The sequence below is a fragment of the Leuciscus leuciscus genome (genome assembly GCF_965113295.1).
Source record: "Leuciscus leuciscus genome assembly, chromosome: 7".
NCBI lineage: Eukaryota > Metazoa > Chordata > Actinopteri > Cypriniformes > Leuciscidae > Leuciscus > Leuciscus leuciscus.
Genome location: NC_138731.1, coordinates 39,256,631 through 39,268,039, shown reverse-complemented (window position 1 = coordinate 39,268,039; position 11,409 = coordinate 39,256,631). Strand labels below are relative to the sequence as shown.

Genomic DNA, 11,409 nt, shown 5'->3' with positions numbered 1-11,409 from the left:
AACGATAGAGATCAGGACAAAGCTGTTATCATACCTCCCTGCCACCAGTGGAGAGCACAGAACCCGATCCAGAGCGCAGGTGGGTCCGTGTTTGCCTTGATCATGTTTCCTCCGCTCACTGAGGGTCTGTCCTGCGGCACACTGAGAAAAATGATAGTTCTCTATTTACAGATCTGCATCCTCTAGTTTGAAGCCACTTGTCATTTTCCCTGTCAGTGATCCTCTCATCACAGACTGTCAAGCATAAAGGCAGCCAGACCTGGGGTTAAGAGGAGAGACTGTGGGAATGCTATTTAAGAAAAGTTCATTCTCATAATTACAGTGCAAGAAAAGTATTTGATTTGAATTGCTCACAACACTTCCATAAGCAGGAGTCTATCATTATTACAGTTCTTAAGAATAACATGCTATAGCATGCTTTTATTTCTATGTCTCTCTATGTATCTACACTGCCCGTCCAAAAAAAAGAGAGAGAGAAAAAAAAGAGTTGCTGTTTGGATTTAAATAGGCAAATTCATAAGAGTCTATGATTGGTTCATAATTGCAGTGATTATTCTGTTTCTAGCATGTTATATGTTTGGCAACAGTTCTTCTAACCCTAATGATGGAGTGTTCATTTCTTAAACAACCATGTAGGAAGACAAATCATGGCCATATTCCAAGATGACAGTCAAGATTCATCAGGCTCAAACAGTGAAAGAATGGTTGTGAGGGAGCATGAAGAATCATTTTCAAACATGAATTGGCACCTCTGAGTCCAGACCTTAAATTCATTGAATGTCTTTGGGATGTGCTGGAGGAGACTTAACTGGACTTTTGCATTGTTAATACTTTGACCAAAAATTGATGCACCTTTTGATGGAAATAAATGTTAAATTCAAACATATAACATATTAGAAACATAATAATCACTGCAATAATGATCCAATCATAGACTCTTAATCATCTTTTTGGCCAGTCAGTGTATATATCACAAAAATAGTAAGAGTAGTATGGTAGGATCCAATTCCAAACACAAACCTAATATCAAGTACAGTTATTTTTGTATCATTTATTATAATACTATTATAGCATTTATTAATATTTTGAATTAGCTTTTGTTTTTAAATTTTTTAGTTTTCATTTTAATGAAAAAGTAGTAATTTCGTGCTTTTGTCACCAATATTCCTACTTCGTAAAAAAAAAAAAAAAAAAAAAATGTTTTAGTAATTAGTACTTCAACTTCAACTTATTTTATTTCAGTTAGTTGCCAAGACAGCAGTTTTTTAAGTTTGTTTTTCATCTAATATAAATATTTTGCTAACACTTTATTTTGCAGTGTCTTTGTTACACATTACATGTGGTTACTGTAGTAATAACTACACATTATGCATAATTACATGCAATTAACCCTAATTCTAACCCTATAGTAAGCACATGTAGTTAATTATTATTGTATAATTACACTGTAACATGGACACCTTAAAATAAAGTGTAACCAACTTTATTTCAATAAATCAACTTATTTTCTGTTTTATTTTACAATAACAACACTGGTATGGAAAGGCATGGTGAGCTGATCATCCGCTTATACGTGGATCAAATTAGAGGAAATGGAAAAAAGGATCTCTGTAATCAAAAACATGAGTGTTATAACAGATACAATGCTAGATCCAATCATCAGTCCAGTTAAGATTACAAAGCAGGGCATGAAAGGAAAAACAAAAACATATGGACTACGTAATGGCTGATAGATTTGAAAGTGCTCCACACACTGTTGCCCCTAGTGGTAGAAGACTTATACTACATTAAAGGGGACATATCATGCTAAATGCACTTTTTTAGCCCTTAAATGCATTTTGTTGTATATTTGGAGTGTTTAGAAGTACAGAAAAGATGAAATTATTCTCTTCAGGTGCTTCGTTGATATCTTTATATTCTGTTTTGGTCATATTTTTCAACCGGTTCAGATTTTTCTGTTATCTATGACGTTTTTTGAACTATCACGTCACAGTATTTGCAGCGGAACTGCCATATAAGGACATTGACTTCCGGCCCAACACTTCGAGCAATCCGCCATTATTATTTCTCGCTGCAATTTTGTAGTCCAAGCTAAAGGATGCAGAAGTTACGAGAGGGTAAGTTAAAATGTTCGGTTGTTGGATGTAGTAACCCACACGCTTCATTACACCGTCTAATTTAGATGAACTGCCGCGCTTGTGACAGGAGCATGTTTAACTGAAAGAACGAGCAGAGAGAGAGACCCGGTCGCGCGCGCGCTCACTCTCTCTCTTCAGAGCCAGGCGAAAGTGTAAACAAGACATCACCGTCTCCAAACTAGACGCTGTCTTGCTCTCTCTCCCTCGGACATATTAATCAAAATAAATCGACACGGTGGTAAAAGGTCGGAAGACCAAAGTTTCATGTGTAAATACAGTACGTTACACACCATTGCGATACATCCATATGAAGACGTTGTTCTGCAGGTTCGTCGTCTTCATTTTCATCTCGCTCCGGCTCTGGCTCGAACATGTAAGGCTGGCTGGACAAGTCTTCCGTTGTTGACATTTTGTTAATAACGTGTGTATAAAAGTTTCTGTGCGCTAGATAATCCTATCTCTGCTACCAGACTACAAAAATGGCCGAACGGGGTGGAGTTGAACCGAGTGTCACCGCTACAACCTGGAGAGGGGGCGGGGTATGAAGTGTCTCAATATTATTTAAAGAGACCGCACCAAAACGAGTTGCTTTCAGAAGCACATTAGAAAAGGGGTAAAAAAGGGGCCTGTGGAGCTATAATAATGAGGAATTCAGACCCAAGCATTGCAGTTCCGCTTTATATAGACTACAAATGTATGATTTATATGTAAAAAGGAACAATTTAAAAGCATGATATGTCTCCTTTAAGAAATGGGGCAATTTGACTGTGTTTTGATACCCTAAGGTTCATATTAGTCTTATAAAGTTAGGCTGTGTTCACACATTTGTAGTTCGGGTCGCTTGGTTCGTTTAGTCCGGACAAAACAAATTTAGTCCTGGTCCTCTTAGCGTTCACACTGGCATTTTAACACCAAACCTAAAGATACCAAACCTAAAGTATTAGGGATGTTCACAACCTGATTAGTTGGCTTTTATTACGTATATTTCGCGACTAACTTACTGAACATCCAAAACAATGCTGTGTGCTGTGCTAAATGCGCTCGTATGTGCGTAGCCTACATATTATGGTATTTTGACCAGCTGAGAACTCGTGAAGAGCTTATGAAATGTGTAAAGGAGTCAAAACAGCGGCAGGAATCCCTCCGTCACACACACATACGAAGATCTGCTATGAGGAGACACGGTTTTGATGCCTGTACTGAACTGTGATGGGCAACATCACGACTATGATGAGAAAAAAATGCTTGAGGGTTTACTTTTTAGGGTTGTATCTTGTGATATCATGTCCTGTTTTTGGTTGGTTTAAATGTCCGTGTTGCGTTCATATTTCATTCAAACCGCACCATCTTTTCAGGGGTCTCGGTCCGCTTGTTTGGTGCCCACCAGGGTTCGGATGGCAGCGTCCACTCTTATTTAGTCAAACAACTAAAAATCAAGTCAGGAATCTTGGTGTGTCAGACCTTAGTTTCAGTAGTCATGTCAAAGCAATAACTAAATCAGCATACTATCACCTGAAAAATATTGCAAGAATTAGATGCTCTGTTTCCAGTCAAGACTTAGAGAAACTTGTGCATGCTTTCATCGCCAGCAGGGTGGATTATTGTAATGGACTCCTCACTGGCCTTCCCAAAAAGACCATAAGACAATTGCAGCTCATACAGAACGCTTGCCAGGATTCTGAGCAGAACCAGAAAAACACTGGCTCCCAGTTACATATAAACCAAACAGATCACTCAGATCATTAGGATCACATCAACCAGAAATACCAAGGGTTCACTCAAAGCAAGGAGAGTCTGCTTTTAGCTATTATGCCAGCCGCAGCTGGAACCAGCTTCCAGAAGAGATCAGATGTGCTCCTACAGTAGTCATATTCAAATCCAGACTCAAAACACTTCTGTTTAAATGTGCATTTACTGAATGAGCACTGTGGCATTGTTCGTCCGACCGTATACTGTATTTTTTATTCTAAACTGTTTTAGTTATTCTTATTTCTTTTGATTATTTTAATTTATTCTATGTAAAGCACTTTGAATTACCATTGTGTATGAAATGTGCTATATAAATAAACTTGCCTTGCCTTGCTCAAATGAACCGCACTAAAAAAAATAAAAAAAAAAAAAAATATTCGCACCAGGGTTCGTTTTAATCGAATCAAACATGCCAAGTGTGAACACAGCCTCAAGCTGCAATGTTGAAAGAACCAATATTCAAAAAAACAAACCGAGGCAGTTTTAGCAAATACACAGATTACATGTGTTATATTTGTCTAATTAAACACTTCCAAAGTAAGCTTTGCAAGCAAACACAATACAAACCTGACAAACTAATATTTAAAGGCCATGTTTAATTGAACACAATATTCTCAGTGGGAGGCAATGGACTGTATTATGTTTGTCCACTTTAATTGCAAATGTGCACTGAGCTTGGGAACTGCTTATAAAGAAGCTGAATGTTCATTTTAAATGATCTCCTGAGTATGCAATTATTTAATAGACAATATAATATTTCATAGCCATAATATAGGTGCAAGTAGCAATTACAGGGCCAAGCACAATAACTGTAGTATGACAAGCCAAGTGAACATGTCTAAAGAATTTAACAATTTTAGGCAGAGCAGTTCAAAGGTTATGCATGCATTTCTGTAGCTCAAACAGTAGAGCATGGTGCTAAAAACACCAAGGTTATGGGTTCGGTTTCCAGGGAATGCATGAATAATAAAACTTATATCATTATGCCTGTCCCGTGAGGTTTCAAATAATGGTGAGGAGAAAGCGGATCTAAATGCAGCAAATAACGTTTTACTTAAACAAAGAACTCTGGAAAAAACAACGATTTCACTAAAATGTGATGAGAACAGACAATGGAAATGAAAGAAACACAGGATTTAAACAGACAGACCAAACTAATCAAATAATCAATGACAGGTGCAAACACTATTCAAGCCATGAATAACCATATAAACTAACCGAAACTCATGAAACTGGGACACAGATCTCACAAATACAAGACAAAACCCACCCAAACAACACAGAGAACACTTTTTTTATTTTTTTTAAGTATGTACCATTTTTCTTATTACCATATACATCTTCAGGATCATGGGAGAAATGGTCACATCTGAATAATTTCTATACAATTCAAAGTATGGCATTATGGCTGACCTCGGAAAGAAGGGTCTCATCGTATTCCATATGACTCTGAAGATTTCATTTAAGTCTCACTATTAATTTTAGTTTCAATACACCAAAGCAATGGCAAATACATTTTACAATGTTCAACAGGCAATATTGCTGAAAATAGAACATTAGGGTATCATTCAACTCTATAAAGTATGACACAATCTAAACAAAAATTTGCATAATCTGAATAGATTTTAAAACACTAGGAAACATACACTTGCTGACTTTGTAAATGTTAGGTTACAGAGAAAAACTGGGCATCACACACTACCAGATTTTCAAGTCGTACTGCATATAACAAACTCTTCGCTCGTTGCTAGGCAACACATAACAATAAAAAACAATAAGGGCCAGATTTACTAAACAGGGCAAGACCGTAATTCCAAAATAACGCCGTTGGAAGAGGAAAATTCTGCGCGTGATCTACTTACGACACGCAAATGAAAGAACACAGACGCAGTCAGATAATTTCCATAATGACCTTTTATAGGGCAGTAATGGTGCAAATACCAGTAAATTGACTAGCGCAAACTTTATTAAATAACCTTGCATGATGCATTTAAATACTCTGAAAGGGAAACTCCTACAAATGCATGTGCAATAAGGTCAGCTGCAAAAATAACCCTGTCCATGCCTTTTCAGCGCCAATTTATCACTGCGTGTCTTTAGTAAATCCTGACAGTTGTTACTTTTAATGCCAAAAGAGGGTTTGCTTTGGCGCATGTTGTTAGTAAATCTGACCTTGTTCTAAAATCGGCTCAAAATATCAAGCATGTTTGATAAAAAAAATAAATAAAAAAAGTGTCTGTGCCCATCAGACACTGCACGATTTTCTGTGAAATACGTCAACTCCAAATGCCCAAAATCTGCAAACTGGCTCTGACCTTCAGTAACTATAGCGTCAACTCGTCTAGACTGCAAATCTGGTCAAAAATCTCTGGGAACAGCAGCTGGGAAAAACAGCTTTTGTTAATATTCAAACTAGCTAAAAATCAATGACAGTATGTTTGCATTTTTACTTAAAGGGATAGTTCACTCAAAAATGAAAATTGTGTCATCACTTACTCAACCTCGTGTTGTTCTAAACCTGTATGGGTTTCTCTGTTCTGTTGAACACAAAAGAAGATATTTTGAAGAATGTCGGTAACCAAACAGTTGATGGACCCCATTGAATAGTGATGACACAATTTTCATTTTTGAGTGAACTATCCCTTTAAAGAGGTTGAGCTCCTATGGTGACACCTATAGTAATCAGTCCCAAGTCATTTCCTGTTGGTCGTGCTGCCAAGACAACGCCTGCAATCTACCACTTGTCAAATGACATCAGTGCCAACAAAACATTGGCTTCTTAGACGCATGTTAATCAGAGGAGCTGTGTGCAGAGAATGATATGACCTATATTAGACTAAATGATTTTCACACTGTCTACACTGCTTTTTTCTGAGCTCATAATGGGACAAACATGCTTTCCTTTTCACTAGCAAAATGTCATCTGTCAGAAGACATCGGCGTGTAAGCGGAGGGAGGGATGGATGGACTGGGGCAGTGTCTGTGCATGAAATGCATCATGGAAGACTCCAGCACATGGATGCATGAATTGCCAGGCTCTTTCAAACCGTTGCTGTCTGCTGATAGCTTTGTCCTGAGATGTGTTGTTATGCACCGCATATTTCAAATCTCTCCATTCAGAGCAATAAGGTGGCATCGTAAACACCAAACAAACAAAAGTGTGTTTACTGGTAATGCTCTGATGTGGATGAACAGATGCAATTACACGCATGGTGCCAGTCCCACATGTGGCCGTGAAAAGCTCATCTCAGCTGATGTCACAAATCAGTTCTAGTATATAGATTTTATAATAAAACAATTGTTTCATGTTGAATATCATGAGCACTTATACAGAAAACTGCCTTGCATTTCTCCTCTTCTCTAGCTTGCTTCCTAATCTAGTTGTATAATAAACCTGGCATTATTACGAATAATGTTGACTCTTTGAAGAATTGTTGAATCTTTTTTAAGTCACTTTGGATAAAAGTGTTTGCTAAATGTATAAATGTAAAATGTTAATAAGTAAAAATGTTTTTTTTCAATTGACAAAAATAAAAAAAAACTACTGAAAAAAAGTCTAATTCTCCAATAAAAAAACTAAACAACCATAGCAATGAAACTTTAAAGATGTTATAATGAAACCATGTTGCATATTATTTTGAATACATCCTCATTGGATGCTTTTCACATTGTGCGATTTGTAAGAGCCAAATGCAACAGACTTAAATGAAAGAAAAACACTATAAACACCACTTGGATCGGTCTCAAAGAAATATATTCCATTTAATGCAGCTCTCTGGCTGCGGTGCCACTTTCTGCTCCGTCAGCCACTCCTACTCCTCGTGTGGTTCAAAGCACTGCAGGTCCAGGCTAAACTACAGGAAGAAGAGGTATAAAAAGGCCTGCTTTACACTACAGCTGACCTCTCCGTAACTCAAACACACTGTAAAAAGGAGAATAAAAATGGATTACATGCCCACTCACAACGCCAATCACTGCTGGACCACAGACACCCTGAGAGGAGAGAGAAAGACAGCAAGAGACAGACAGGGCATTAAGAGGAAATGAGAGAGAGCGGTGTAATGTACTGGAGAGAGATTCTTCAGCAGCGCTTTCCAGCATAAAAGTAGGGCCAAAGCTGTCCATTGAGAGTTTTAATCCATTTCTACATGCTCACATTATCAAGTTTGGAGTCCCTCTGGACAGTGAAAGGACGTCATTCAAAGACTGAGATATTTTTAGCCATGTTCTTACATACCGGTTTATGTAAACTATGATGTCTCTGAACAAGAACTTGTAACAGATCCAGCAAACCTGTAAAAAAATGTGCACTTCCCAAGTATGTAGTAGCAAAATCTGTACATCAAATGCTTGAGGTTATCCCATAATGCCACAGGACAGCTCTATATATGAGGCATTAGGAGGATCCACTAAAATAGATCAAATCGGTCTCTGACTTGGTCCTGCACAAATTAAGCCCTGCTCAAAAAAAGAAATAAAATGAAAAAATGTTTTATTAATATAATATAATATAATATAATATAATATAATATAATATAATATAATATAATATAATATAATATAATATAATATAATATAATATATGTGGAACTACTAGTAAAGAACATGACCTGTGTTAACGCCAAAAAAGCATTAAGCTGAAGACAACTCCCACTGTTCTTCTGAAACACTGTAAGAGGAAAAAAATATATTGCTGTGAGGTACAAATGTACTTTAGTGCCAATAAATATGCTGCGCATCACATGAAGCTGCTCTCAGTAATTAAATTGATCCAATTAAAACTCTCTGATAGGAGTTTATCTCTTCGCCAGTAACAAGCACCCAAGGGACATGAAACAAGAGACAAGGGAAAGAAAAAAATGGATCAGTTTTTTTTTTTTTTTTTTTTGCACTCTGTCAGGCAAGCATTTCATTTAAAGAGCACAGAGAGCTTTTGCACCTTCGACTAAACATGACTGGGATGTCACCATTTTTTTTAAACACTTTTTTCAAAAAATGTAATTGTTCATTAAAATGCTTATTAGCATGTTAGATTGTGGAGTTAGTGGTTTGTTATAAAAAATAAATAAATAAATAAAAAATTACACATAAATATGAAATGAATAAATACATAAAAGGGATTGAAATTAATACAATGAAAGTAAAAAAAAAAAAAAAGTGCAAAGCAGAATTTACCAGATATTACAATTCTGGCAAATGTCATCATTCTGCAACTCCAAAAAAGTCAATAAAAAAAAATTTAAAATCTCACAAACATATTTATGATTGTTATAATTAATAATAATGGTTCTTATTATTATCTATGTTGGAAACTGTGAAAACCGTGATACCTGTTTTTAGGATTCGTTAATTATTATTTTGTAACATTATAAATGTCTATACTGTCAATTATGATCAATTTAATGCATCCTCACTGAATAAAAGTATTATATTTTGCCATTGCAATACAAAAAGGCTATTTCAGACAAATCAAAATACAGTGAAAAGCTAAATAAAATAAATAATACAGACTAAACTAGATAATACAGGAGGCAATCGTGTGTATTAGGCCCAGACTGTTGTTCAGTCCCAGTCCATCTGTACGTGTCACAGTTCAAATTCAATTGGGACCATCTCTCATCCTAACCAGGTCCTGAAGCAAAATGGAATGTTTTCTTTCCTTCCTCCCCCTTGGCCCCTTCCTTATTCTGCCAAAAAGTCTATTTCAAACTTTTTTACCTTGTGTGTGACCTAGTTTAGCAGCTCCACTTCCCAGGAGAGCTCAGCGACGTCAGCCCTGATGACAGTCCTTGTGCATGCCATCTCTGTACGGGATTTTGTGTTTGGAGCTGGGGTGGCGTGTATTTGGTTTATCACTGTGGATGCTGTCATATTAGTCTCAGCCTTAGACTGCAGAGCCGCCCACAGTTCTTCAGTGACTGTCTGGAGCATCTGGCAAGCTCTAATCTGATTGGTTGGCTCTACACGATTTTATCAGTCTTCCTGGAAACAAAGTTAATACAACAAGCACTTCTGAAAAAACTAATCACAGGAATAGCCAATGGGTTTTGAAAGATACTAAATGTTTTGTTTGAGGAACTTAGAAGCATGTTAAAAAGATATCCATGAACAGAACTGCATATTCCATTTTGTTGTATGAGTTATATCAGTGAAATACTATATTGTTCAAAGGTTTGGGGGGAGGTAAGATTGTTTATGTTTTTGAAATAAGTCTCTTATAGCCTACTCACCCAGGCTGCATTTATTTGATCCAAAATACAGTAAAATAGTAATATTGTGATATTATTACAATATAAGACAGCTGTTTTCTATTTTAATATATTTTAAAATGTTTTTTTTCTGTGATGTCAAATTAAAGGTATAGTGGAGGATTTTTCTTTTTCCGGGTGGATCATCAAGACTATTGGTCCTCCTAATTGTCAATCATTCTGGTGATATGTTTACGTAAGGCCGTCGTACGAGCTCGTCCTTTCTGCGCATGCGCACTTTCAGGTGTATATGTGTGGTGAGCTACGGTTTCAGCCATTCATTGAAGCTCGCCGTTCTCACCGGGTTTTTTCAAAATGTCTGAGGGTCGCAAGAGAAAAAGTGTCTACGAATTGTATGACAAGAAGAGAAAGGCCTCTGAAGAAAGAAACAAGACCAGTGTTTTTGGGAGAATATTTCACACGCTGGCTTGCGCTAAAAGCACAGGTTGGGCTTCCCACTGAGGCCTCAGTCGCGAAGTTTCTACTCGACAGGTAAAGTTTGGCATGCTATTTGGAGAAATCCATTTAAAATCACTGCTTGTAAAAGTTAATGTAAGCTATGATTAGCGATGCTAGCGTTTAATAGGCGTTCCCTCTCAGGAGCAGGTAGAGTGTTGCGCATGTGCATTTTTTCAAAAAGTGGAGAGGGCGGTTCTTTCCTAAAATTCGGGAAAATCCTCCGCTATACCTTTAAGTTTTTACCAGCCATTACTCCAGTCTTCAGTGTCACATGATCCTTCAGAAATCATTTTACTGATTTGGTGCTGAAATATTTTTGTGGGAACCATAATACTTTTTTAATTTTATTTTCAGGATTGTTTGATGAATGGAAAGTTTAAAGAAGTAGCATTTATTACGGTGGCCGAGAGAGCTCAACGCGCTGCAACTGAAGAAAACACATGCAAATAGAAAAACACCCGCAAATTAAGAAAACATCTTCATCAGTTTCACAACACATGTGTGCTCCAAATACTCACAACACAACCAAATACAGAAACGCGCTGCAAATAGGACAGAACACAACCAAATACAGAAACGCGCTGCAAATAGGACAGAACACAACGGAAATGTTTCCGGGGAACCCAATAAGTGACGGACCCGGCAGGGACGTTTTTTATTGCTCGTGAGCATTACCTATGCCCTAACGTTACTCCCTTAAAAGGGCAGACGGCAGAGCCCTTGACGTGGGCACTTTGGAGGGAGCGGGGCACTTGTGTGCCATTATGTAGCCGTTTGGAACGGTCTTGATGAAGGGAGCAACGAAAGCCAATGTA

General features: G+C 37.2%; 1 long non-coding RNA gene across 1 annotated transcript; it reads right to left on the bottom strand.

The window, feature by feature from the left end:
• Positions 1 to 8,238: 8,238 nt before the first annotated feature.
• Positions 8,239 to 9,855, bottom strand: LOC309502458. The gene is made up of 3 exons (XR_014207302.1): positions 9,606 to 9,855; positions 8,498 to 8,556; positions 8,239 to 8,345 (listed from the first exon to the last, which is right to left on the bottom strand). It is a non-coding gene; the product is annotated as an uncharacterized lncRNA (long non-coding RNA).
• Between the last annotated feature and the right edge of the window lie 1,554 nt (positions 9,856 to 11,409).